This window comes from Sciurus carolinensis, chromosome 5 (genome assembly GCF_902686445.1).
Source record: "Sciurus carolinensis chromosome 5, mSciCar1.2, whole genome shotgun sequence".
NCBI lineage: Eukaryota > Metazoa > Chordata > Mammalia > Rodentia > Sciuridae > Sciurus > Sciurus carolinensis.
The window spans coordinates 122306272-122331208 of NC_062217.1; the positions used below are offsets into that span (position 1 = coordinate 122306272).

At 55.2% G+C, this 24937-nt stretch overlaps 1 pseudogene; it reads left to right on the forward strand.

Annotated features, from left to right (window-relative positions):
- Positions 1–2290: 2290 nt before the first annotated feature.
- Positions 2291–24937, forward strand: part of LOC124985730 (BAG family molecular chaperone regulator 5-like) — a 35117-nt pseudogene continuing 12470 nt past the window's right edge.

The window sequence follows — 24937 nt, forward strand, 5'->3', positions numbered from 1 at the left end:
CCTGGGATACAGTAGGGCCTGCTGCTGGCAGGGTGGCACACGCCTGGAACCCAGCCACCTGGGAGGCCGAAGCAGGAGAATCGTAAGTTGGAGTCCAGCCTGGGCAACTTAGCAAGATCGTCACAAAATAAAAATAAAAAAGGCTGGAGGTGTAGCTCAGTGGTAGAACATCCTTGGGTTCCATCCCCAGTACCATAAAACCAACCAACCAACCAACCAACCAAGCCTGTCTCCAGAGAGGTGCAAGATGGGAGCTGGGAACCCCAAGCCTTGGGTCCTGTATATCTGTTACCTCCTCCAACCCTTGGTCCCAAAGAGGCTCCAAGCTTGTCCTTGCCAGCCTCCTTCATTGATCCTTCCTCTATGCCAGGCCTCAAGTCCGGGGTGTGCAGCTGGGATCTCATTAATCCTCCCAGTCATCTGCATCCCCATTTTACAGATGGTGAGGCAGAGGCTGCTGAGATACTGTGTCTTGGTTGCCAAAGACGGCACAGTTAGACAGGAGCGAACCCGGAGGGCCTCCATCTGTCCTGCTGGATTCACCCAGGCCATTAGCCAGCTTCCCAGTATCACATGAATTCCATGCTCTGTAGATGCAGCTGAGTGGCTTTTACGGAGGAATGTCGGGAAGTGATAAAACATATCTTCGATAGATTTACAGAGCAGCTGAGTGCTAGCGTCTCGCCTCTGTCCTGCTTTCTCCAGGAGCCACATGCGGCCGGAGAGGAGGCCTGAGAAGGCTTTTGTGGCTGACGGCCAGGACTTGCATCGGCTTTTACAAGACAGGTTTACAGCGGGGAGGAGATGGGGACGGGGAGGAGGGGAAGCCCCGGGATGCCTGGGGCTTGGGCAGGGCCTGGCACAGCCCAGGAAGCCTGGGGGAGCACAGCCCCCACCCCTCCTGGGGCTTCCTGCCCAGCTGCGCCTGGGGCCTCCAAGCGAGGAGGCCTCTCCAGGGTGGGACTGGGACCTGGGTCTAAAACCCAGGCTCTGCTCAGCCACACCAGGCAGCCTGGGCCCGGCTTCCTTCTTTGGGCCCAGTTTCTCAACCCTGGCCGGGCGGCAGAATATGCCAGAGATCTCTGGACCCAAGCTCTGCCTGGCTGGCAGGGACCTGGTTCAGTAGCTCTGGGGTGGGCTCTCGTGAAGACTCCAGTGTGACTCTGCTGCGCAGCCTTGATCTGAGGACCTTCAAGAGCCATGGGACAGCTGGCTGGCGGGTTCAGGAGTCTGCAATGCTTCCTGGGTCCAAGCTCCTTGCCTGAAACCCATTTTCTGGAAGCAGAGTCACCTGGGCCCAGGTATAGTGAGGAGCAGTAGGGAGACAGCTCCCGTCCCCTCAGCCCACGGCAGAGGCGGGCTCAGCACCAAGTGCGATTGGTGGAGTCGCGTTCAGGGCCAAGGACCCTGCCTCCTCCTCTCCCCACGCCTGATCCCTGCCAGGCCTCGAGAGCTCGCCTTCCCTGTGTGTCTAGGGCCTGGGCCTTTCTCCATCACTCAGCAGTCATTCCCCTGCTGTCCCCGCTGTCCATCCCTGACTCCCAATATTGTCTGTGTCAGCAAACTCTGGACCCTGCCACCTCCCAAAGACTGTCAGTGAACTTAGGATGCCTTCCTCCCCTGCCCTGCCCTCCAAACCCCCCAAGAGGGGGCAGCTGAACTGATGGATTCAGACAGAGGCCCCAGGGTGAGGGAGGTGGGGTGAGAGTGGGGTCATGATGTGGCCCCTGATGTCCTCTCTCTGTTCACCACCAGCACTTCGAGGGTGGATATCTCTCTGCTTTGTGTGTGTGTGTGTCTGTGTGTGTGTGTGTGTACCAGGGATAGAACCCAGGGGTACTTACCCACTGAGCCACATCCCCAGCCCTTTTTATATTTTATTTAGAGACAGGGTCTAGCTGAGTTGCTGAGGCTGGCTTTGAACTCATGGTCCTCCTGCCTCAGCCTCCTGAGCTGCTGGGATGACAGGTGGGTGCCACTACGCCCAGCAAGGATGGATATCACTTTCTGGAAAAGATTAACCTCTGGGGGTGGGGGGTGACCACAGCCTTCAAGGGTCTGAAGGACAGTGACAGGGAGGACAGAGAAGGCATGAGTGTCCAGCAGCTCTCAGAAGGGAACAAAGCTGGGGGAGGGGTGGGAGAGAAGCAGCCACTGTCAGCCTGTTTTAGAACTTTCTAGTGCTTAGAGAGGCCCCTGAAAGGGTCAGCTGATGTGACGAGCTCCCTGGAGCTGGGGACATTCAAGTGGAGGTTGGTGGGAACACCTGAGGGACAGGGCATGAAGCTCAATGGCCTCTAAGACTTCCTCGCTCTCTGGTTCCATCCTGGCCCTGCCACCAGGAGGGTCCATCAACAGGGTAGAGCAGGTGACCGATCGCCTGGGACGAAAGGGTTTCCAGGAATGCGGGCTTTTCAGTGCCGAAATCAGGAACGCCTTGGGCAATCAGAAGGAGTTGGTCACCCCACAAAGTGCCTCGTGGGACGCTCCTGTCCCAAGCTAGCGTGGCTTTGGTCCTCGTGGTGAACAACGAGGCTGCCCGGATGCTCTGGACTTGCCACTTCCCCGCCCTACTCCCAGGAACAGAGGCCACCTGGCTGAGAGGGGCGGCCAGGGAGCCGCCAGGCCAGCTGTCCTGGGGGATAAGGCCTTTCACATTTAGTCCCTTCTCTGGACTCTCTTTCCCTTTCTGTGAAATGGGGGTGTGCGGCCGGCTGGCTGGAGGGTGCTCCAGGGTAATCCGCCACCTGTGACAGCCAGGTGCCTGGTCGCCTTTTTGCTGCCTGGGGTGCAGGAGAGGGGTCGGGTGGCCGAGGGCCTGGGGAGCCTGTGCCGTCTCTCCCTCTTCCTCTGCCGCCGTGCAGAGGGGCAAGGGCCCGTCCTCTGCCAGTTTCCTGTGGTTTGCCCTCCCCAGGTGTCCTCAGTGATCCTCAGCCAGGCCCCTGGCTACTCCGTGTGGCTCTCCCGCTAGCTTGCTGTGTCTCAGCAAGGAGGAGCTACAGAGGGCTGGCTGGAGGTGGCCGCGCCAGTGTCCTGCCTGCTCGTGGCCTTTGAGGGCATGGGGCGGCCAGACTCCAGCCCTCGCTTCCTGTCCATTGCTGGGTGACTTAGATGACAGGATCTGAGGTTCTGGCACCTCCTGGGAGTGCGGGCTGTTTTCCACCAGGCGGACCCTCTGCCCGGCTCTTCTGTGCTCAGCCACAGCGGGGGCGGGCCTTGCGTTGCTTCTCCTCACATCACGTGCATGTCAGCAACACACAAATTCCTGCACGGTCCTCCCCCCACACACGTGTGCGTGCCAGTGTGTGCGAGCACACACACCTTCGTGCACATATTTTCGTCGGGATCCTTGCCTGTGAGAAGCCTTGAGCTAATGGCTCTGGTCCTGCCCTGCTCTCTGGTCTCCAGCCCTGCAGGGCACCAGTGGGACTCTGAAAAGTCCCCGGCCCTGCTCCCTCTCCCACAGTCTGGTTCCGGGCAGTGGCTCAGCTCTCCCAGGTCCACATGCTGATGCTGAGCTGGAGGCCTCTTTAAAATGCAGGAGGAAATGAGGTGGGGAGGGAGAAGGTGACTGGCCCCAAGGTCATGCAGAAACCAGCAAGGAAACCAGATCTCCCCTGAGAGGCTGCGAGGCCCGAGGAGCTGCAGGCCTCCAGCAGGAGCGGGCCGTGTGGGCCTGCCCTGACCGCCGCGCTCCTCCTTGGCCTCCCTCCCCGGCCTCAGTTTCCTCTCTCAACAATGGAGTGTGTCCAGGCCACACTTTCAGCCTCTTTCCTGCCTCTGAGAGATCCTTAGCCATAGGGCCTCCACCGGCCAGGGCTCCTGTTTGTCCTTGGGGAAGGAGGAGCTCCTGGGGACAGGAGACTGAATTCTGGGCCCTCGTAGGTAATCCTATGGGCCCCAGAGCCAGGGCGTGACCCTGTGGGTGTCTTCTCTGGCTGTCTGACCCCCAGAATTCTCCTGTCTAGAGTTCTGGGGTTGCCAGTGTCCTGGTCTCTGTCCCCGTGGAGGGGCACGTGCCTGCTCAGAGCTAAGAAGCCCCTGGAGGCGCCCAGGCAGGTGAGCTTCTAGAGGAACCTGCAGGAGGGGTCTTCTACCTGCCCGGGGTCTTCCACCTGCCCGGGGCCTGGGGCGTTCTACTCATGAAGGCCAGAGGTTCCTGGGGCCTGAAGATAAAGGCAGAGCAGGAGGAAAGCCAGGGGGCCGAGCCAGGCCTTTGCTCTCTGGTGATCTCACCCACCTCCTTTGGGTTTCCAGGGTCCCGGCCCCTCCTCCGCCGTGCCGAGGCCCTGCCCTCCGCCCTGGCTCGGCGCTCTCCTGGTTCCGTCCATGTCTGCACTCCACACCCTCAAGTGCCCTGTCTGATCTCTACTGCCCCACCCCGCAGAGCCGCCGCGGCCAGCACATGAAGTTCCCCAAGCTGCCTGTGCAGAGTCACGTGTTTGCCCCTGTCATATCGGTGCCACCCAGTGGGCATGGACAGGGCCATTGCAGCTAGGGGACTGGGACTAGGCAGTAACCCGGGGGTGTTGTGCGTGGCTTCCAGAAGAGGGGAGCTACAGTTGGATCTGGAGGGAGAAGCAGGATGTCAAGGCACGAAGAAGGTTCTGTTCACAGCTGGGGATGCTAGAAGGCAGACTGGGGACAGCCGCCTGGGGGACTGTGAAGCCACGGAGTGGGTTGGAGAGTGCAGGGTGTGTGGAGCTGACCGAGGGTGCAGATCTGAGTTCTGCCTCCAGGAGGTAGAGTGGGGGTCAGAGCCTCTGTTGATGGGTCTGGAGATGTCACCAGGGTGCCAGGGACAGCCTGACCAAGAGAAGCCCCAACAGGTTTCTGTCCACTGGGTGAGACACTGGGTAAAACCAAGACAGGGGACTCCACAGAAAAAAAACGTGGTCTGTTATCCAGGGATGAATGGCCGATTGCTCAAACATCCGCTTGTAGGACATTTATCCAAAACCTACTTGGGGACTTGCATTGACCTCACGAGAGCCAAAAGTGGGGGCAGTGGTGACCAAAAGTCTGGCACAAGCTGGAGCCTCACCACCAGGTGACATCTGTCCTGCTGTGCTCATAGCATGACCCGAGGGACCTCACCCTTGCATAGATACTGACAAACTGTGTGTGTCTCTCGGAGTGGGTGGTACCCCGGCCACAGAGCCAGGAGGGGACAGGGCGGTGGAGGACATCAGACGTGGAGGGGACATGCTGTGCGCTCCCATGTCTGAAGGTCTGTCCTGGGAAGAGGGGTGCTACCTGCTCCAGTTCCTGCTCCAGGTGATTCCCAAAGGCGGCGCTGGCTCCAGAGCTGGGGAAGGCCCAGAGGCAGCCTGGGCTTAAATGAAGAGGAAGTCACCCCTGTCCCGGGGGTGGCTGCTGGAGATGTCGGGGCCAGTGTGTCGGCGCCAGCAGTCATGCAAGCAAAGGGTGTGCTTTGTCGCATGCCCTGTATCTTCAAAGTACCCAAAAAACCTCTGGCCCCAAGGAGTCGCAGGGAATGAATGATGGATCCTTGTTCTCGGGGTGGACAGCAGGGTCCAGGAGAGATGATTCTAGAAAACACGCAGGGCTAATGACGTGAGAGGAACGCCATGAGGCTCACAGGCGTTCCACCTCTCTGGGAAGCCGGGCAGCGATGCAGGCTGGCCTGTGGACAGCCAGCAGCCTGTCCTTGGAGGAAGGCAGTCCAGGCCAGATCACCTTGGGCAGGCGATGCTGGAAAAGGGATTCCAGTTTCGGGTCTGAGGAGGGCGTGGCGGTGAACGGACGACCTCTGCCGTCCCCCTGCGTCCAGAGTTCCTTGGCAGAGAAAACCGCCCACAGAACTCTAAGTGGCACACAAGGTGACTGGGGACGGAGCAGCAATCCAGATATAGCTGTCGGGAGGAAGGCGGCAGCAGGCGAGGGGAAAGTAGGTCCTCGGAACAAATGAGGTGGGGCACGAAATTAACGAGCCTGCAACAGGGCTGAGCTCAGGGACTCATTTTTAAGAACTGTCTCTGAGCAAGAAAAATGAGGGAAAGAAATGTGGGCAATGGAGATATAATGGAGAATGAGAAGGTAGCCATCAACGGCTGGCCCACTGGCCTCTTGGAGAACAAGAGATGCAGATCAGCAGGTCTCAGGTGACCCCTGCATGCCATGCAGGCAGACAGGAGTTCGCGGATGCAAGGCTGGTGGCAGCACGGGGGGGCGACCACCTCCTGCCCATGCCTGGAGGGCGCCCCGGGCACCGGCCCTGTGCTCTGACGGGCTCATCCTACTGTTTACTCTGCACCCAGAACCTTCCTCACCTGACATACCACTTCTCTGCTTTGTGCCTTTCTGGGGTCCTCCCCCAAGGGCTCGGGAGAGTCCCTCCTTTCCAGAAAGGCTTCTCCAGTGGGCTCACAGTCCACACCCAGTCCTGTGCTGAGAATTCTGGGGCCAGGCCACCCACTTGGCACTGAGACGGGCACACATTCTTAGGGGCTCTAACTGCCTGTACCTGGGGCTTTTCCTAGGTGACCTCTGAGGGTCCTACTGCTTGGCCACTCTGTGGTCCCTGGGATGGTGGGAACAGGGCTGCCTGTGTCAGTCCCCGGGGAACTGGTGACCTCCACTCTTGACCTTTTGGGAAGCGTAGAGGCTGGTGGCCGGGCGCCTTGGGACCCTCCCCTCCTTCTCCGGCCCAGGCCACTGGGCCTTGTCCCCACGGTTCTCTCCACGGTCTGGGCTCTCCGGGGACAGAGGCTCTGTCGGATTTCTTCCTGGTCTGATACTGAGGGCAGAGGGCGTGCGGGGTGGATGGATGGAGGCTGGGTGGCAGATGGCGGCTCCACCGTGCAGCGGGCCTGCTGGCTGTGCCCAAGGAATCCTATCCTGCACCAGGCGGGAGGTGGGAGAGGAGGAGGAAGCCAGGGGTGGAGGGAGGTCGGAGTCAGAACTTTCTCAGACCAGAGCTGCCAGGTCCCTGAGGAAGTGGGGGCCCTTTCCCAGCCCACTCAGGGCAAGGTCCCAAGGCTCCATGGCCTTGGCTCTCAGCCAGAGGTACCCCGGGTCTGTGTTGGGTTAGAGGGGAGGTCAAAGGAGGTGGCAGAGGGCCTGTGCTGGGCAGGCGTGTGTGTGTGTGTGTGTGTGTGTGCGCGCGCACGTGTCGATGGTGCTGGGTTGGAACCCAGGGCCTCACACCTGCTAGGCCGCCCGCTTCCACTGAGCTCCACGCCCCGCACTTGAACCCCAGGCTCCAGCTGGAGAGGTGGCCTGGGAAGCCCTTGAGAGGTAGGAGAATCTCAAGGCCCAACCATCCTTCGCTGAACCCGAAGGAGTGTCCCTCCCTGCTGTGGCCCTGGGTCTCGCAGTGTGGTGGCTCCGGGTTGAGCTGAGCCCCTCCAGTTACCAGCCTCTACCCTAGCCAGGCCAGGAAGAAGGGAAGAGGGCTGGAGCCCAGAATCTGGGGTTTAAGGTCCCAAATGAGTCCTTAATCACTGGGGACCTGGTGACAGATGGCCCTGCCTCTGCAACCATGCCTGTCTCTCCTGGGGTCCTAGACGCTGAATTTGTCAAAGCCCACTGCCTGCTCTGGAAATCCCATATGGCCTCATGGTTTAGGTCCCCAGTGCCCGTACCCTTTCTCACCCTGTTAGTCAGATCCTCCAGTCTCACCCCCATGGTGTAGACAGGACCTGGAGGCACAGAGAGGCAGGGAACTCATCCAACATTGCACAGCACAGCAGAGGGGCAGAAAAGAAGAACCAAGCCCTCGTTCTCCTGAGCTTCTTCAAGGCAGGGCCATGCTCTCAGGGGCCAGCCCTTCTTTCTCTGGAACCCCATCCCTCCTCTCCTCCGGAGCCACCGTCTTCCCCAGACGTGTGTGGTGGAGTGGGGTGGGAGGGCCCAGGGGGGTGCTGAGGGACACTGTTCCAGTTGTCTGTCCACAAGGCTTGGCTGCAGGGTTGGTGGGGAACATGGATGGACAGCCTCTGTGTCCACTGTCTGGCCCTAGGGACATTGATGGTCCCAGGAGCCCCTGCCATGTCCAGAAACACCAGTTGCCCTGTGGCCCGGGGCTGGGCCTCCTGTGGTTGAGCCTGGCTTTCCTGTGGCCTGTCCAGCTGACAAGGTCCTGGTAGAGCACAGCCGGCCGGACTCCTCAGGAGCTGTCAGGGTCCCAGAACGCCTGTGAGTGGCAGCCGGGGCAGGCGGGGGACGGCCACAGAGGCAGCAGTGCCCCTCCTCCAGCAAAGGAGATGACCTGGGCGTGGGGGAGCCTGGAACCCGGCAGCCACTTCACACCTTGCCTGGTAATTGCCAGATTGATTTTGGATCCCAGTCTCCAGGAGGACCCAAAAATCAATCCCCTCCACTCCTCGCTTCTCCGGCTCAGGAGTTATTCTTAAAGCTATAGCTGTCCCAGCTGCTGGGCTAAACCCTGCTGTTGGAAAGAAGGCTGCAGGTCCCAAAGCAAGCCCAGGGCTGGTAGGGCTGGTGACCCCTTCCAGATGCATTGTCTCTGGGTGGGAAAAATCTTATTCCCCAAAGGGGAGTGTGTTAGCCCAGGGTATGCTAGGAAGGGCATCAACCAGCCTTCCATCCCAAAGTGTTCTGCCGCCCCGATGCCCCATGTCCATAATTCCACCGTTAGAAAGTCATTCCTTTGACTTGATTCAGGTCAGTGGTTCTAGCTTCCAATCTAGAGGCCCAGGAGGAGGAACGCTTGTGAGGACTGTAATATTCCTGTTCCCTCCGTGGAGCTCAGGAGGCCGAGGAGCATCAGGAGGGCTCCAGGGGGAGGGGCGGGCAGACACCAGGGCGTGGGGGAGAGTGACACCGGGTTGGCTAGTCTTTGGGTTCACTTTTCCCAGGGCACCCTGATTGAAAGCCCAGAGAAAGCTGGACTCAGGCGATGGCCACAGCATGGGGACTCACAGGAACCAGGAGGGTACGGGGTACCTGGGCCGTGTGGTGGGTCCAGGTGGGCTCAGGGCAGTCTCACAGCGTCTTGGGTCGAGGGTGGTCTGTCCTTTAGGACACACAAGCAGAAGCCAGAAGACCACCTGAGGGGACCATGGGAGGATTTAGCAAAGGAACTTGGGGGTCCGTGTTGCTGGGGCTCTGGTGTGGAAAATTGGAGAGCTGTTCTGGGACCCGCGGGGAGGACGGGCACCTGGCTGGGCACTGCTGCGTCTCCAGCCCTGAGTCCAGCCCAGGGACGGCTGAGGGTGCCCCGGCTCTGTGGGAAGGGGTTATGGTTTAGACATGAGGTGTCCCCGAAAGCCCATGTCTGAGAGTGCAAGTCTGAGAGGTGAGATGACCGGTTATGAGAGGTCTAACCCAGTCAGTGCATGGATCCCCTGAGGGGATGAGCTGCCCAGGCAGGTGGGTGTGGCTGAGGAGGTGGTCCCTGGGGGCGTGCCTTGGGGTCTGTATTCTGTGTGTGGTGAGGAGGCTCTCTCTCTCTCTCTCTCTCTCTCTCTCTCTCTCTCTCTCTCTCTCTGTCCTGAGCCACTCTCCTCCACCACACTCTTCCACCATGATGTTCTGCCTCACCTCAGGCCTCAAGGAACGGAGCCGGCTGTCCATGGACTGAGACCTCTGAAACCATGAGCCTCCAATTAAACTTTCCTCTTCTAAAGTTGTTCTCGTCAGGTCTTTGGTCACAGCAGTGAGAAAGCTGACTGGAACAGAAGGACACCAGGGTAGCCGCACTCCTTGGGGCCCGAGGTCCGGAGCTTGCCGAAGGTCACCCAGCAGCCGGTGCACAGCAGAGCTGGAGCTTAGATCTGGGGCCTCCCAACTCCCAGACTCCAGCTGCCCTGCTGGGTGGGAGGGTCCAGGCTCTGCTTGGAATTACTCGGCTCGAGGGGTTAAGGGGGCTTCTGGGAAGTCTGGAGAGCTGGACGGGGCAAAGTGCCCCACGACATCAGGAAGCCAAGGCACAGGTTTAGCACCTGCTGATGCGCTGGGCCAGGGCCTGTGGGCAGCTCTGCTGCAGACCTGGCCCCTTGTCGGTCCGCAGCCATCCATAGCTGCAGAGATGCGGGCTCTGGGCCCAGTCACTGTGGGTCAGCCACGTGCTAGGGGACATGATGACATCGTTGCTCATCCCCTGCCCACGTAGACCCGGTTACTAATGTAGCACTTTGTGTTCCCACAGCCAACAACAGCCCCTTTCCTGGTGGAATCACGATACACAGAGAGATCTTGGGGCCTCCCAGCTCCCCTCTCACCATGTCCATTACAGCTCTGCTCAGGGTGTGTCCGGGCTTTGCCAGCCTATGTGTGTGTGTGTGTGTGTGTGTGTGTGTGTGAGAGAGAGAGAGAGAGAGAGAGAGAGAGAGAGAGAGAGAGAGAGAGAGAGAGTTGGGGAGGAAGTGAGGTATCGACTGTGAATCATTTGCTGCAGGTCATGGGGACAAGTTGTCTCTGCCTGGCCTGCAAGCCGCATGACAGCAGGGCCATGCCTATATGCCACTTATGGGCCCCTGTGTGCCTGGCACGAAGTGGGTGCTTTACGAATGTTTGTTGAGTGACTGAATGCCTGAGAGAAATGGATTCAGAACTGCCACTGCTCCAGCCCAGGACAGCGAGGACAGGAAGCAAGGTAGTAAACCCTCCTGCCCAGAGGGCTGGGGCTTTCTGAGGGTGAAGGTCAGGAGGTGTCCTCCTTGATCCTAAGGTGTCCTTGGCAAAACTCAGGGATGCCCGGGGAGCACTTCGTCCAGCCGTGTGTGCTGAGGGGGAGCAGGAGAGGACCGCCAAGCCCACACTAGCCCTCATTTCTCAGCTGTGCATGGACCCCTACAGTTTGTAGAGACCTCCTTCCTATCCGGCATCTTCTAATCCTACCCACAGCTCTGGGAACAGGCAGAGAAAGAGATGGTGCCCACGTGGCAGAGGAGAACGGAGGCCTGGAGATGCTTTCCCAAAACCACCAGGACCTGGAGGCAAAGCTGGCAGGTCCTTGGGGCACCCGATCCCGCTCCGTTCCTCCGCCGTGCAGTTTCCTGACTGTTGCTGCGTCCCCAGGCCAGCCCTGGACACCACTCCATAGCCTTGCTGCCCACGGATGTCCTGCAGAGGCCACCAAGCTGAGCCTGCCCTTAAACCCTTGCCAAACCTGCCCAAGTCGCCTCAGTCATCAGCAAGTCACATTGCTGACATCACGACTGCATAAAATGGATTTATTTAGTTAAGGGAGGTGTTAATTAAGAGTTCTCATTTATTGTGTCTTTGCAGACAGCTCTTGGGGGCTTCTGAGTTGTCAGTGCTGGTGACAGCAAAAGCTAATGGTATCACAAGTTATTAATAGGACGGTTCGGGGGAGGGGAGGGCTGGGTGGCTGGGGAGTGGACTGGGAGCTGGGGGAGGGGACAGAGAGTGTCCTGCTCCCTTCTGGCCAAGTCAGGCTGTCCTCTGCAGATCGATCTGATTGCAGGCATTCTCCAGGGGATCCGGGGTTCACTGCCAGGCCCTGTGGTACTCAGTTTTCTGGGGGAGACTGGGCCCTGGAGGAGGTCTCGCCCACCCCCATCCTGCAGCGGGTCACATCCCCCCAGCTCCCCTGTGTGCTAAGGACTGCTGCGTCTTAGCCAAGGAGCTCATTCTTTGCAGGCATGCTTGGCACCCCCACCCAACCCTGAATAGCTTGGGGTGCAGAAGGTGACTGGTTTAGCTGCGAATCTCCAAAACCTAGCACAGAGCTGAGATCTTTGCAGGTCAGCAGACATCTGCAGAGCGGGGGAGCATGTGTGGGGTGTCTGCTCCCAGCTGCTCTCCAGGTCTGGACTCCGTGCTGAGAAGCTGGGGTCTGGGGTAGGGAGGGCAGGGGAGGGCAGGTGGATCCAGGACGCCTGGTCCTCAGCCCGTCAATCCCCTCAGCCTCGCAGCCCTGCCTAGGTTTCTGCTGATGCAGGCTAGGGAGGGGCATGCAGGCGTGGGCCTCAGGTGGGGGAGGTGGCTGGTGGATGGGGAGCTTTAGTAAACTACTCATCATGGGAAGGGGTGGGTCCTTGGGTAGAAAAGGGAAAAAAAGATTTTAAATTATTTTTAGCCAAACAATGGCTTTCAACAGGCCACTTGGTGAATGGGAACAACATAGTCAAGGAGCTCAGACTTGCAGTTCTGTCCCAGCAGACTGAACGGCCTTGGGAGGAAGAATGTCTTCTGGACCCTACTTTGCACGTCTCTGAAATGGGTAAGTGGGTACAATGCCCGAGGAGCCCCATACCCCCTCAACCTGCACGATCTGCCCAGGGTTGCTGTTGCCGGGAGGCTCTGGGAGGTGGCCCAGGCTCTTTTGTCCTTGACATCTTGAGTGCCTATAGCTTGCCTGAGAGGGGGCTGCTCATATTAGCCCCCATTACAGTTGGAAAAACTGAGGTGCAGTTGGGAAACCAGAGGGTAGGTGATTTGCCCAGGGACGCACAGTCAGCTGGGGTTTAAGCCAGGTTGCTGTTCTTTCTGGAATTTGGGTCCTCTCTATGGAAGGTCTGGGGTGGGGCGGGTACAGAAGAGACCCTGGTTTAGATGTCAGCTAAGAGGAAGGGAGACAGCACCCCGCTGAGTTCACAGGACCTAGCTGTGGGCCACTGGACCAGGGGTGCTGGACACTGAGGCCATGATAGAGCGAGCACGCCCTGCCCAGGAAGGCCCAGCAGCTGCCTGACAGCGCTGCGTCCCCTGCACCAGCTCCTCCTGCCTCAGAGAAAGACCACTGGCCAGTCAATCTGTATTTTTTAAGGGAGTTGGGCTGCCAATTCAAAGATGAGCCTCAATTCAAAGATGGCCCTTGCTCCCAAGGAACCGGCATTCAGTGGGAGAGGCGGCCCCCGTAGATCTGCGAAGGGCCATGGGGCTGCCGTAGAGGCAAGCTCAGGTCAGCTGGGGGCTCTGTGGCAGGAGCGATTACTTTTTCCTCAGCGGGGGTGTCAGAAGTGACCACTGGAGGGGTCATTGTCAAAGTGGCCACTGAACTGAGTCTTGAAAGGTGAGTGGGTGTTGGCAGGTGGAGGGGAGGGGTCTGCCAGCAGAGGTGGAGGAGGTGTGGGCAGAGTCCTGGAGCGTGGTACAGTGTTATCCCAGGTGGCACAGGCAGGGACGAGGCCAGTTGAAAGACTCAGAATGTCATTGGGAGAGCGCTGGGAAGGCTTTTGGGGGATTTGACTAGGAAAATGGAAGATCCCCCTGCCACACTCCTGGGCGGGGTCCTGAGGCTTCAGTTGAGAGCAGCGAGAAGGGGGTTTCCCTTGGGGTTCACTAGAAGTCCACCCTGAGACAGTATTTAAATGTGGGACACATCGGCTGGGAATGGAAGGCTGCAGGGTCACGGAGCCAGCCCCATGGTGGCTGAGTGGAGCTTGTTCCTTGGGGGAGCTCAGAGCTGGCACAGAGTAGGCCCTTGGTCCACCCAAGGAGTGAGGGAACTGCAGGCTAATGGACCAACCTCCATCAGTTGTAGGTGGAAGCGGCTCCTGGGAAGCCTTGATTCCCCGCCACTTCTGGCCTTCCCTAGGCCGTCAGCAAAGAAGGCCCCAGCGTCAAGTCCTCTGCAAAGAAATGAAGATGGGGGCTGTTGGCATTTGATGAGGGTATCCTGAAACGGGAAGGGCAACGGGCAGAGTTCCCATGGCCTCTGCTACAGAGCTGGGTGGAGAACGATTGGAAAGGAGGGTGGGGTGTTGATCAGCTTCCCCAAAGCCTCGGTCACCAAACACCCGGATGCACGAAACCTGGGGTCTGTGGTGGATGGAAGGATTGCCAAGGCCTTAGCCAAGGAGCTAGCTGGACCTCAAGATAGGAGGGCATGAAGAATTTGGTCCTTTCAGTTCCAGCTTTGGAGCAATGCAGATCTGAGTTCAAGTGCTGATTGCTGCTGATTAGTGTGAAGTTACTTGGCATTCTTGAACTTCACTCTTCCCCTCCAAAAAAGGAGAGATGATGGTCCCTCTGAGATGGGATTGTTGTGATCCATAAGTGGGATAATGCATGTGAAGTCTTTAGCCTAGTGCCTGGAATACATTACGTGCACAATAAGTGTTTATTATCATTATTATTATTCCAGCGATACATATAAAAGGGAGGAACAAGATGCAGGTTTGTAGAAAACACGGCCACCTTACCAGCCCAGGGAAATTTTCAGGGGCTTGTTTCATCCATGAGAGTTAAAGAACAGACTCACACCAGGATTTGTGAGCTCAAATCGAGCCATTAGCAAGTGACTTTATAGATCTGTGTGCCCATAAATACCGACTGTAATGATCACTTCTTTTTGTATGACACCTGTCTCTCTCTTGGTCTCTTTTCTACTGCGTTACCAGTGTTCTAGTCAGTGATTTCGCTGCTGTGACTAAATGACCCGACCAACACAACTGTAAAGGAGGAAAGGTTCAGTTGAGGACTTAGAGTGTCAGAGGTCTCTTAGCCCATAGAAGGCCGGCTCTATTCCTTGGGGTTTGAGGTGAGGCAGAACATCATGGCGGGAGACTGTGATGGAGGAAAGCAGCTTAAACACAGTGATCAGGAAGCAGAGAGGGACTCCATTCTCCAGATACAAATATATATACCCCAAAGCCACGCCCCAATTCCCACCTCCTCCAGTCATGCCTTACCTGCCTCCGGTCACCACTCAGTTAATCCCATCAGGGATTAATTCACTGATTAGGTTAAGACTCTTCAAACCCAATCATTTCTCCTCTGAACCTTTTTACATTATCTCACATGTGAGCTTTTGGGGGATACCTCACATCCAAACTGTAACAACCAGGATGCCACAAACTGGGTAATTTATAAAGAATAGGTGCTTATTTGCTTCACAGTTCTTGTTCCACCATAATCTGGCAGACGACATCACAAGACGAGACAGAGCAAGCTTGCCAGGTCTGTCTTCCTCTTCTTGTGAAACCACTCATCCCACCATGGGGCTCCACCCTCATGGCCTTATCTAATCCTAATTATTTCCCGAAGTCCCCACCTCCAAGTACCATTTACATGTGAATTCAGGGATCAGGTTTCTAACACCTGAACTTTTCAGTTTGGGGGACATATTCAGACCATAACCCTTACCAAGAACTCAAAGATCAGCTTCAGATGTTATCTGGTCACCATTGTGTGATCCTTAGTCTGTCCTCGAAACAGGCTCTGAAGACAGGAGCAGAGAAAGGATCACTGGGAAAAGGGTCCAGATTTCAATTCAGGATCTAAAGGGAATGTGGGATTCCTCATCTGGAATGTGGAGATAAGACCATGCTGTCTCTGTCTCTTCCTGGGCTGTCAGGAGGATCAAACAAGTTCTTGAAAAACAACTGTGACTGTAGAGCTGCTTTGGAAACTATGGACCACCATTTACAGTCCTCGCCAGTGACAGACAGCTGGGATTAGAGTCAGGGGACTTGATTCCTATATCCGGGGGTCTTCCAAAGGATCCGGGGGACCATGGTTACTGGAGAAACTAACGGTTACGGGGTGCAACTTAAGAACAGACCAACCACCACTGAGAAGTCCAAATTTGAGAGTCTTTATTAAGCCGGTCGACTGACTGTCTCACATAATGCCCCCAAAAAATGGCTGTTGGGAGAACAGCCCCGACCACAGGGTTGTAGGGGTTCTTATACCAAAAATCACATCAATCATAAGTGTCTGTTGCTATGATTCGAAATTACACATTAACATCATGAGATCATCGACAGAGGGGGAAGTGGGTCAAACTGACCCTTACCTAGGTACAAACTAAAGAATGGTTACTAACATCCACATAATTACTGTTTACATGGTACATTGTCTAGGAGCAATAGGAATCAAAAGAGAGCAGTTTTTCTTTACATAAGAATTATTCTGTATTGTTAAACATGTCACACTAAGTAACTGAGGATGGGCACAGAGGTGGGGTGTTCCCATGGGAGAAGCTTATTTCCTACATAACATGGAGTCTCAGAGCAAAATGGAGTCTGTTTAGTCATTTCCCTCAGAGCCTGGCCTAGAACATTCTCATGGAGCCAGATCTGTCAGCCCATCACACTAACCATGTCATTGTGCCTCATCAAGGATGGTCCAGGATGAGCATAGGAAGAAGGGGGAACGTGGGAGCCCTGGTCTTTGGAGGGGATGCCTGAGGTTCTCGCTTAGGGACACCAGCAGGGCATATTCCTGGGGCTGGAGGGAAGGCAGAGGATGGGATTGGTAGGTATTAAAACAGGAGTTGGGGTAAGAATACCATCATCAGTTGGGGACAACCTTCTTTCATGCTGGGGCACATCTCAGGATGCGGCTAAAGGGCTTGTTGTCTGCAACCAGCTGGTGGGGCCCAGGGAAACTACATCTGGCCGGGTTTCTCAGGGGTCATGTGACTTCCTTTCCTCATGGGCACACCATCCAGCTCTTGACCCCAGCCCCAACCCCATCTTGGTAGTCAGTCTTGGTATTCTGCAAGGCGAAATCGTGGAGGGTTGGAGAGACCACAGGCCAGGAAAATCTGCACTCACACAGCTGCTCTGTACCCAGAATCCCAGAATCCACGGAACCATTTTTACTGTTTCCAGAAAGGAAAAGTCATGGCCCTGACTCTTCCTTTCTGGAAATAGGAAAAGTCCATGGGACAGGAAAGAGTGCAAACCCCAGCTTGGGATGCATTCTCTAGAAGAGGCTAACAATTTCCCAAAATGCCCTGGTGGGCAGAGAACACCAGGCAGATGTTTTGTTACCCTCTCTGAGCCCCCTTGGCCCCATAGAAAGTACCAAATGAACACATCCCCACATCCTTCCTGGACTCAACTTGAGTACGTGGGCCCTGTGTCGCTGGCTCCCGCCCTGGGGCATTTTTCTATGACTTCTTGACTGCAGAGTCCCCAGATACAAGACGAGGATTCTTAGAGCTATTTAGAATCCTTCAGCTGTAAGAGGAAGACCTGCATTGGGGACCCTAGGGCTCACACCTGATTAGTTTGGGGACAGGAAAGGCAATACTGAGAAATTCTTGTTTAGATTCAGGTGTTGGTTTCAAATTTTAATTAGATTCAGGGACTTGGTCAAACTGATTCCCTCAGGTCTTATTTTGTTTTTCAAGAAAATCCTCTCCAAAATTGGTTCAGCTTGTGATTTAAGTGAAAACCTCCAGGTTCATGACTTTTCCAGTTTTCCTTCACATCCATTTAACACTCTGAATCCAGAATACAATTTGTGAACAGAGATCATGGGTGGAGGCCAGTGTGGGGATACAGGGGTCACAGAAGCCAGAGGTTCAAAGGACAGGGACTTGGGGGAGGGGAGGCAGGAACATAGTGGGGGAGGCTAAAGAGGGGGTACTGATACATCACAGAACAAAAATAAAAGGTAGTGTTATGGTTTAAAGATGAGGTGTCCCCTAAAAGCTCATGTGTAAGACAATGCAAGAAAGCTTAGAGGTGAAGTGACTGGGTTAGGGAGCCTTAACCTAGGCAATGCATTAACCCGCTTGAGTGGATTAGCTGGGTGGTAACTTTAGGCAGGTAGACTGTGACTGGATGGGGCAGGTTGCTGGGGACATGCCTTTGGGACATATATTTTGTTTCTGGAGAGTGGAGTCTCTCTACTTCCTGATTGTCATGTCCCAATCTCCTTTCCTCCTCCACACCTTTCTGCCATGATGTTCTGCCTCACCTTGGGCCCAGAGCAACGGACTGAGACCTCTGAAACTGTGAGCCCCAAATAAACGTTTCCTCCTCCAAAATTGTTCTTGTCAGATATTTTGGAGGCAGCAGTGATAAAAGCTGACTAAAACAGGTAGGTGAGTCAGTGAGTTTGGAGAGAGGGAGAGGAGAAAGTGGGGAAGAGAAAGAAAATACAGAAAAGGGCAAAGAGACACAGAGGCACAGGAAGATGAGGGGACAGGACACATGAGAGGGAGGGAAGGTGAGGCAGGGCCGTACGTGTGGTAGAAAGAAGGGGCGAGGGGGCAGGAGTGGGGGTGGACACCCAGGTCTCAAGATCTGGAGTCCTCTCCGCCACCAAGCATCTGTGCAGAAGACAAATAAAGTACAGCTGGGCTGTTTTCTCTTCTTAATTGACATCTTTGAATCTGTCCCCACTTGGCAAATCAGGCCACTTATTATTAGCGATGACAAGGATAAATATCACAGGCATTCATTTTACATCTGGGCCCCCTGATAATAGAAGTCAGCCACCAGTCCCTCTCCCTACTGCTCCCTCGCCCCCTCCTAGGGCTCCCTTGAAGGGAAACTGGGTGGCCCGGAGCTGTCCTTGGCTTGCCCGGTGGAAAAACTGCAAACCCCTCCCAGTGGGAGTCTAGGGAGGAACTGTCCATGACCTTTGGTGCTGAAAAGCCACCCACTACCCCATGATCACGAGGGGGAAGCTGGGTGGCTATAAACTGTTCACAGCCTGTGTAGAGCGGAAAGATAGCATCCACTGTCCCCAGGGCTGGAGTGGCAGGGTTGCACGTCCTCCCAACAGTGGGCAGAACAGTGACCACTGGCATGGAGCAGACAGGGCTTACGTTTGCCGTGTCTGCTGGTCGTCCCTGTGGGTCTCGGGCTGGATTAGACGATCTCTCAGGGTCCTCCAACCCCGAGCCCTTCCCACTACCAACAGTCTTGTAGTAGGTCTCTCCGCTCACAGGAGCAATTTGTAAATTCCCTGGCCAGACCTTCCTCTCTGACCTGCCTCCGTTTCCTCACACTGCTCTTGTGCCAACCCTCGAGACTTCTCTCTAGACCAGGGATGCTCTTCCTCTTTGCCCCAGAGGCTCTGCCATGCCCACTGCCCTTCTTCCTCTTCTGACCCTCCATTCCTAATCTCGAGAAACTGACCATCTGGAACCTCATTGAACAGCAATGGCCTTACCTAAGTGCGTTTCCAGCTTCTGGAAGACCAGGCCAATGTCTTACAAGGCTTCCCTTGCCCTGTTCCCTGGGGCCAGGGCCATGTTCTAAGTCAAGATCAAGACTCACCCGAGTTCCTCATGGTCATGTGGATGGTGGTGCGGGAGTATGAGTGAGTTTGTGGTACTTTGACTCATCAAGCTCTTTTAATAAAACCATAATTGCCCTTTCAAGATTGCACATGAGGGTACAAGCATGGGGGTGCACGCCTGTAATCCCAGCAGCTCTGGAGGCTGAGGCAGGAGGATTGTGAGTTCAAGGTCAGCCTCAGCATCTTAGTGAGGCTCTAAGCAACTTAGTCTCAAAACGGAAAATAAAAATGTGACTCAGTGGTTAAGCACCCCTGGTTCAATCCCTGGTTTAAAAAAACAAGATTTTGCATGAGGGTTAGAGTGCAAACACCATGTTCTCAGAGTCCCAGAGTCACCCCTGTGCAAACTCAGATCAGGGATCAAGGGGCTTAGGGGTGATTTAGATTCTAGGCTAACTCCTTTATTTAAATATGGGAAAAGTGGGGCTTCCCTAGGGGGAAAGCATCACCAGAGCCTGGCGCCAGTCCTGGCTCTTCCTCCTCCTGTAGCAGGGTCTGCATGTTAATAGACACAGCAGCCAGGGCTGAAGTGCCTCAGTGACCCCTCTAATGGTGGGGACTTCAGGCATGGTGACAGGTGACAAGGGAGCTGTCAGGGATACATCCCTATAGGCTGGTACTTCCTGCCTGGTGGAGACTCCCTGTGACCTTGGACAGAGCTGTGCAGGGAGCGGAGATTGAGGGTAGCCCTTTAGAAACTGCTCCCAGGGTTCCGAGCTCTCCCAGGCTGACGCGGGAGGGAGGACTTCATTTGTCTCGGGGCTTCATTTGCACCCGGGGATGGATGGCTCAGGAGGAGCTAATGAAGCCGTCTTCCCGCCGACATGCCAAGACAGTGACGGATGGCTCTTGGGGAGAGGGCAGGTGTTGGCACATGGCCCATTGGGCAAGATAGAGAACTGCGCGTCCCTCAATGTCACTGTGGGCCACAGTGACTGCTGGGCCCCAAGGGAGGGAGCGTGGAGGCTCTGGGGTACAGTGACGAGGGCCCCATGCAAAGCCAGTCCCATTGATGTGACAGGCAGACAGAATGCCCAAGTTAGAAGTGCGACAACAGACATGTAGTCCAGTTTGCTTATTGTCCAAGAGGCGATACACAGGTCCAGAGAGGGACAGTGAACTGACCAAGACCCCACAGTGAGCTGGGGTAGAGACTCCTAAAAAGGCCCTCGGTGGTCCAGGAGAGGGAGAAGAGACCTCAGGCGGCATCCCGCTCCACCATCCTCCTGTGGGGAGAGGGGAGCACGTAGCCGGCTTCTTGCTGCTTTTAGACATCTTGACGTTCTGTCTGCACCTCATCTTCCTCCTCGCCCTGCAGCTGTGGTGGGAGCCGTCTGCCCAGCTCCCCCAACCTCTGAGCCTTCGCTCCTGCTCCATGAGGACAGGTTGCCCTCCAAGCCCCTCCCATTCATTTATCTGATAACCTATGGGTGGCAGGTGCCCAGATGCCATTTATAATTGCACATGGCACCTGGCATTCTGAGCTCACTCTCCACACAGGTCCCCCTGAGGGGCGGTCCATCCCCACGCCACATAGTCAATGCCCCTGCCCGTTATTTTTCAGGGGTCTGCCACCCCAGGCAACTTCCTCTTCTGTGGGTCCACCTTTGACGCTGTTGGGGTGCTGCGCAGCTATGTACCAGAGGTCTGCCTTCCTGGTGTGGGTGGAGAGGGGGACGGAAGGAGACAAGGGGAGTGAGTCCTTGGCCCCTCTGCTAAACTCAGCAGTTTCACTCCAACTCTGGTCACTGAGATGTTTGCTTCCTACTGGGCCACGTGGTCACTCCAGTCTGAAGTGAACCTGTGGGATTTGACGAGAGGGCAGGACACAGCGGGTCTCAGATGTGCCTGCTCCTTCGACCTCTGCCTGGGGATCCTGACCATTCAGAGCACTCTGTGGTCATTAGCCCACCTGACAGGTGCTGTCTCGGCCTTGGGAAGTGATCTGGGCATCTTTGGCTCCATTTCCTAGAAGAGGACACTGAGGTCCAAAGAGGGAGATAACCAGACCTAGGGGATAAGTGGGTGAATGGCATTCAATCCCTTGTTTGTGTCAATAAATATTGGTCAGGGAAGTGTGCTAGAAGCTGGGGTTATAAAGAGAGCAAGTCAGAGATGGCCCTGCTTCCAATGACCTCTCAGCGGTGCCAGGCTCCTCCATTGCTGAGTCTCTGATCTCAGAAGGGACATGCATCAGCAGGAGCACTGTTTTGAGAGTCCAGCCTCAAAGCTCAGGGCCCAGATCTGTTCCTCGGAATTCTTCTCCTTCCCCTGGGACAGCGTTCTGGAGGCACCTGCCCCCACGCCTGCCTCTGAAGCGTCCACCAATGCCCACACAGGTCCTGTCTGCAGCTTCCACCGGCTGATGCTTCCTCATCTGCCCACGTTCACCATTCCTGTTATTCACCCTTCCTAGGAAAGCAAAGAAAGATCCAAGAGGAAAAGCAGGACCCCTACAGCCTTCTGGCTGAGGGCATGGGAAGCAAGGCTATGCCCAATTTCCTGTGCCTCCTGCACAGGCACGGGGACATCTGGTTGACGTAGGGTCGAGAATGCCTAGGGTTTGGGGGAATGAGGTGACTCTTGTCTGGAAGCCACCACAGCTTCCTGCCTCCCACCCACCTCATCCTCTGTCTCTTCTCCAAGGCCAGATTTGTCTTGCAAAGTGGTATCATTACAGAGCATCAGCCTCTCTGGCCGCCCGTGCTCACTCCCGCCAGCCCATCCAGGCTCAATTACATCCGTGGCTGTCTGGGGTAATTAAGTGACATTAGGACGCATCCCCCGCTGTAATACAGTGTTCAAAGCCCTGGGTTCCTGCGTCCCAGGATCTGTCACCGCTACACCGAGGCCATGTCTGCCTAATGCACCGCGCTGTGATTGTGGCTAATTATTCCACAGACAGTTCTCATTAGTGGCTGGTTCGGCCTGGAAGCTGGACAGCGCACTGCCTCCCCCTCCCCCAGCTCACCCGGTCAGTCTGGCCTCCCTTCTCCCTCACGGCCCAGCTCGCCTGGCTCTGTTGTTCAAGTGTGATGATAAGAGGGCATGGGCAGTTCCCAAAGAGTGTGCATCTGGTTGATCAAAGTCACGGACTGAGTTACGCCATCTTCTGGAACTTTCTAAGTGCTTTATTCTGACTTGCCCAAGGTCACACAACGCGTGTGAACTGTGGCATCTTTCCTAACCTGCCAGGTTTGGAGAGGTGAGATGGACTCACTGCAATTAGGCACAGCCAGGACCCATCTGGATCCAGTGGGAGGAAGTGCTCACGTGCACGCGCCCAGGAGAAGCGCGGGAAGTGCACTCTGCCAGAGGCACCCCGCTTTTGTCTCTGGGCCTTCAGGACTTTGCCTGGATGCTCTTCTCCTTCCATCCTTTACCTGACACCTTACTTCAGGTCCCACTTCCCCCAGTCTGCTCTCACCCTGCGTCTGAGCTTGTGCTCTGTGTGTGTGCTCCCAAGTACTCTGTACTTCCCACCTGGGCAGTTGTCACCCCAAGTTGTCAATGTCGAACACCCCTGGTGACTATGCATCTAGGAGGTGCAAGACAGAGGCTTTCCTGTTTGTGGGGTCTCCCCAGGGCCAAGCATAACACTGAGCTCAGGTGGCCTCTGTTTAGAATCAGTAGAATGAAGAGTTGGTATTGATGCTTGACTAGTGCATTGACTGTTCTGCAAAGACTGTTAGTGACCACCCACACCTGGAGATTCTCTATGCTTGCCAGCATCCCTTAGTCTTAAGCTGGTCATGTGACTCATTTCAGCCAATAGAATTCAAGCAGAAGGTACATGTGTTACTTCTGGAATAAGGTGAATAACTGCTTTCCCACAATCTTCTTTTCCCTGTCTGTTGCCTCGGTGATGCGAGGGTAATCTTGAAGCTGCAAGATGGTGGAGCCAAAGATGAAAGGAACCTGGATCCTTGAGTCACTGCATGGAGGAGAGACGGCCATAAAAGCTTCCTGACATGAATTGAATTTCCCATGAGTGACACATGAACCTTGCCTTGCAAAGCCATTGAGATGTCAGGCTGTTTTATAGAGCAGCTAGTGAGAATTACTCTGACTAATATAATGGGGTTGAACTTAATGGGATGCTCATAGGGAATGACTGTATTTTTTCTCCATGCCTTTAACTTGCTCCTACCAAGTCTCCTTTCCCTGCCCCTTGACATCATCTTGGATAAAGTTTACTTGGCCACTTTTGGTTATGAAGAGAACCTTGTTTTAGTAATTAAGACTCACTTTCAGGGTCAATCCAGTTTCAGTCAAAGCTTCGATCTCAAATCCCAGTTCTGAACTCTTCCCTTCTCCCCAGCTCAGGACTGACCTGTGAATGAAGCCTGAGTCCATTTTACTTTCCTTCTATTTTCTTGCCTTCCTGCTTCTGGATCCTGTAGGGTCAGAGCAAGGGAGATAAAGGAGCAGTGCCTGGCACTCTTGTTCCTGTTGCTGATGTCCTGTGTGCCAGGTTCCCAGAGGCCTGTGTTTGGGGCAAATATTTTGTGGGTCCTTTGGAGGTACCAGGTGGCCCATGGATGCAGCATCAGGACATCCTGGATATGGATGATGTGGAACACAGCCCAGAGAAACCTCCAGTTAGACTCTCTTCTCTTCCTTCCACCAGGGGTATGTCCCATCCTGTCGCATCTTTGGGCAACAGCTACTAGGAATGCAGTCTGAAGGACCCGGGAGGTAACAGGTCTGATTGTAACTCTCTGTCCCTTTTTGGGGAGCCTTTCAGAGGGAGAAAAGAAACTGAAAAATAAGTGGGGCTCAGAATCCTGTGGCTATAGGTTCACAAACCCCAAGGGGAAGGGAGCATTTTGTCACCTCGGAGTTTGGTTGAGTGGAGAGGTTGAGAAGAGAAAGATTAAAGCAACGTTCTGTGACTTTTGTAGACCAGGGGTTCTTTGGAGCATGTAATGCAAGTTCTCTAGGGGAAAAAAATGCACGTACGGACAATATTTTCCATGAAATTTTAGGGCATGCAGAATCCCTAATTCCTATATCTCTCAGAGTTTATGAAATCCCAGTTAATTACTTCAGCGTATTGTCCCCCTGAAATCTGAATTCTCCAGTGTGGACCTGTTTGGGGACCTGCCCTCCACTCTCGCCCCTGCTCAGATTTCCCCCACAGCCTCCCAGCTGGAGCGCCTGCTCTTTTCCAACACTCATGACGGTCCCCCCACGCCTTTGCCTCTGCGGCACCGCCTGCAGGGAATGCCCCTTTGTTCTGTGTCCTTCCAGGTCTCATCATTGTGCAGAGCCCAACCCGCTCTTTGTCTTCTTGGAAAGTCATTTGTGGTAGGTGGGATTTTAAAGATGTCCCCCCTAGATTCCTGTCCAAGTCTACTCAATTGAACATGAATCCAAGTATGTTGTAAAGGGACTTTGCAGATGGAATTAATGTCACTGATCAGCCTACCTTCAATGGGGAGATTATCCTGGATTACCTGGGTGGGCCCAGTGTAATCACGGGAGCCCTTCAACACAGAGGAGGAAGGCAGAAGAGTCTGTCAGAGATGTGGGAGCGAGGGAAGGCCACAGAGAGATGAGGCAGAAGGGGAGCTCAGGGAGACTGGGTGTGGACCAAGGTCAGAGGACCTGACCCTTCATTGCTGCCTTTGAAGACAGAGGAAGGAGACATTGAACTGAGGACTGCAGATGGCTTTCAGACACTGAGAGGAGCCAGCAAGAAGACAGAGACCTGGATCCTGCAATTGCGTGGGAATGAATTCTGTCCCCAACAAGAATGATCCTGGAAGCAGATTCACCCCCGAAGCCTTGAGAGAAGAATGCAGCCCTGATAAGACCTTGATTTTGGCTTTGTAAATTCCAGAGTAGAGAAACAGCTGAGCCACACTGGGCTGGACTTCTGACCTCCAGAATCATGACGTAATAAAGGGGTGTGGTTGTACGATGCTCAATCTGTGGTAATCTCTACAGTGACAGCAAAAAACAGCAGCTTTGTTTCTGGTGGACTATACAG